Here is a 3,747-nt window from a genome sequence, read left to right on the forward strand (position 1 = left end):
ACACACATACACACACATACACACATACACACACATACACATACATACATACATACATACATACACACATACATACACACATACACACACATACACATACACACATACACACATACACACATGCACACACATACACATACACACATACACACATACACATATACACACATACACACATACACATATACACACATACACACATACACACATATACACACACATACACACATACACATACATACACACACATACACACACACACACACACACACATACACACACACACACACACACACACATACACACACACACCACAGGGTCTGGTCATGCCCCATCCCCTTCCTCATGTCCTGAAGCCTCTCAGATCCTGGGCACTCAAGTGGGTGCCTGACATATGGGCCGGGGTTCGAACCAAGGTCGCCGTGTGGGATCTGGCTTCTCTTGAGCAACACAGTCCTGCTGTACCAGGGAGTCAGCCCGAAGCGCTGGTATTTAAGAGATTACAGCATCAAAACCACAGAGGTAGGGCCAGGCCTGTAGTGCAGTGGCTAAGCCCTGGCACTGGGAGCCAGATCTCACATGGCTACCACGGTTCAAGTCCCATCCAGTGGCTTGAAAGACACTGAAGGCACACGTGCATGATGCTCGAAATCCTAACGGGAAGGAGTGGAGGAAAAGGGGTTGTGGTACGACACCACTCCAGTGGCGGTTGACTCCCCCTACCTTGGCAATAAATAACAAAAATAAATACATACATCCCACTGTGTTAAAAAATGGAACTTCTGTGATAATACCGAGGATCATTCCACTGATCTTTCTAGCAACATGATATCTAATCACAAGAAGGCGATTCTCTAATAAGGAGGTTAAGCAGTCTTCAAAGCAGTTGACTGCTTATGTAAACAGAACAGTTGGACGAGCTGTGGAAAGCCCAGATCAAGTACAGAAGTGATCCATCCATAAAGTTCATCATCCCTTTCCAATTCCTTGTGATAGCGTGAATAAAATCCCTAGAATTGGGGGATTTGTCATGGCAAATAAAGAAAATGAGCCAGCTTGCGCAGGCCCCCTGCCTGAAGATGTGACGATGCCAGTCGAGCGCGTTGGGTTAAGTGCAGCGACTCTGGTCCTTCACAGACAGAAAGCCCCGGTCAACATATACTGGGTTCTTCTGGGCTTTCTTGGACCATACAGCAGTGGCCCGAGTTTTATTCAGCAGGGCTTTGAGACTGAATGCCACTTTAGTGTTTGGGCAAAGACAAGTCGAAGTGAACCTGTGACTGACTTGGCGAGAGTAGGTCTCGGAGCTGCAGTGGGTCGCCTCCCCGAGCTCAGCAGGAGTTTCAAGACGAAAAACCGTCTGCCTTGCTTGGCTGCTGTGTAGACTTGTTACTTCTGTAAAGCGACTATTAATACTTAAAAGCAAGTTTGAAGACTACATCAAGTTGTTTTAGACTGGCCCCAGGCAGTCATAAAAGGGTGGTTAGAACTATTGTCTAAAACAGAAATTATAGACAATGAAAGAATTCAGATTTTTTAAACGTTTGCTATAGAGTGCATGTGCTCACCAGAGAGAGAGAGAGAGAGAGGGAAAGTGAGAAACTACCCCCAGGGGGATAGCCATGCCACAATCCCTTCTCCATTCTCCTCTTAGGATTTTTGGCATGTATGCACACAGTCCTTGTGTGATTTTCAAGTCACTGGATCCAGGACTCGAACCATGAAGTTTGCCATGTGGGATCCAGCCACCTTAACCTCCATGCCACCTGCTGGCCCTGAATATATTCAGATTTTAAAGCAACAGTCAGGTAAATTGTGGGAACCAGAAAACCATCCCACTTTTCTCAGGACAAACCGCTAGTGTAGCTAAGTAGAGTCTTCTTATTACTTCTGTTTTGAGAGATTTTTGTCTTCTAAAGAGCATTTGGTTACTTGGAACATCTCTGGACTGGACTGTTTGATTTCTAAACACAGATCTTACCTAAGAACTGTGAACTTTGAAAAATAGCCAAACAATTTTTTTCTCTTGAAAAGCTACATGATTGGAGGGACCAGGAGATAGTATAATGGTTATGTCGCTGGGCTCCCATGTAGTCAACTGCAGTTCAAGTCTCAGACCCAGTAGCTTGAAACTCACACCGGGCACTTGTGCATGTGTGCCTAAAATCCCAAGAGGCTGTAGGAGGAGGGATTGTGGCGTGGTCATCCCCCCAAAAGGTGATTTCTTGCTTTCTGTCTCTCTCTGTCTCTCTGATGAGTGCATGTGCCCTATACCAAAAAACTCTCTAAAAAAAGAAAAGAAAAGCTACATGACGAAACCCTAACAATCCACTTCACATTGGTGTGGGGAAAATATCCAAAAGGAACAGCCTCAGCTCCAGTGAGATGAAAGTGTGCTAAGAAGAGTGTCCCCTTTGCTGCATTTGGGATTTGGACAGTTATTTGGTAACATTGCTTAAGAACTGCTGGGTCCTAATGCAGTCCTGCATAAGGATCTAACATGCAGTGTATGAAGAATGTTGACTTGGAGTTATGACTAGGAACTACGAAGGCCGATCTTTAATTTTTATGATTGGATTATTTTAAAGACTTCAGTGTGTGTGGCTAGTTTCTTATGTTGCAAAGAGATCCTCGTTAAGAGGTTCCGAACCAAAACATCATATCAGCAAACTTAAATGTTCCCAGTTTTGTTTTGGTGTTCACTAAAACACACACCAAATTAAAGAGAATGAAATGGCAGCATGAATTTTGAGAGGTAAAGTGAATATTAGGAATTTACTGAATGGGGCCAGCAAGTGGTGTAGTGGTTAAGGCGTTGGACTCCCACGTGGCTGACTGTGGTTCAAGTGCTGGACCAGGCGATGTGCTTTCTCAATTTCCTTCTCTCGTTCTCTCTTTCTCTTCCTAGTGAGTGCATGTGCTCTATAGCAAAATTTTAAAATAAATAAAATTAAATACTTATTTTTTGGAGGGACCAGCAGATGGCATAATGGTTACATGGCTGGACTCCCACGTAGTTGACTATAGTTTGAGTCCTGGACCTGGCGGCTTAAAGGTCACATCAGCGGCTGTGTGTGCCCCAAATCCCAAGAGAATGGAAGAGAAGGGATTGCGGTGGCCATCCCCCCTGGGGGTGATTTCTCACTTTGTGTCTCTGTCTCTCCGGCAAGCGCATGCGCCCTATGGCAAAAATCTCTTTTAAAAAGAGAAGTTACTGACTGAACCTTTTTATACGAGTGGGTTGAGGGAAATAAGGCGATTGGCAAGAGCAGAGTACAATTATTAAGTGCCATCGAAGGGACCGTGTAGGTGTTCCCCCCTGACGAGGGCCAGTTCTGGGGCTGTGGAGTGTGGGTGCTGGGCAGAGGAGCAGCAGTGTCTGCAGACCTGGGGCCCTGGGACGGGCACTGTAGCAGGTACTTCTGTAGCGTCTCCAGGACGACAGCGAAGTACAGAGGGCTTTCTCAGGGCAGCCTGTGTCTCCGCGCAGTTTCCGCCCTGTCCTTAGAGAACCCCCCCTCCACCCTGATGTCACGTTCTTCTGCATCCCATTTCATTTTTTCTGGGCTCTTACAGAGCAGATTGTTGGCTGTTACAAAGCAGATTTAGCACCATGATATGGAACTATTAAGAACAGCACCGGCTGATAACCTGGTGATTATAACTCGGAGTCAGTGTAAGCATTCTTATCTAAAGCATGTTGAATGGCAGCCCGGCCATTGTGTTCACCGGGGGTGAGGGGGATGG

General features: G+C 45.8%; 1 protein-coding gene and 1 pseudogene across 3 annotated transcripts in view; both read left to right on the forward strand.

Moving 5' to 3' along the window:
* The window catches only part of LOC114004742 (KATNB1-like protein 1), a 9,063-nt pseudogene extending 7,189 nt beyond the window's left edge, over positions 1-1,874 (forward strand).
* The window catches only part of TNFAIP8 (TNF alpha induced protein 8), a 139,532-nt gene that overhangs the window by 40,678 nt on the left and 95,107 nt on the right, over positions 1-3,747 (forward strand). The window lies entirely within an intron of this gene.

The sequence above is a fragment of the Tupaia chinensis genome, unplaced genomic scaffold, assembly GCF_000334495.1.
Source record: "Tupaia chinensis unplaced genomic scaffold, TupChi_1.0 Scaffold139897_1, whole genome shotgun sequence".
Taxonomy (NCBI): Eukaryota; Metazoa; Chordata; class Mammalia; order Scandentia; family Tupaiidae; genus Tupaia; species Tupaia belangeri.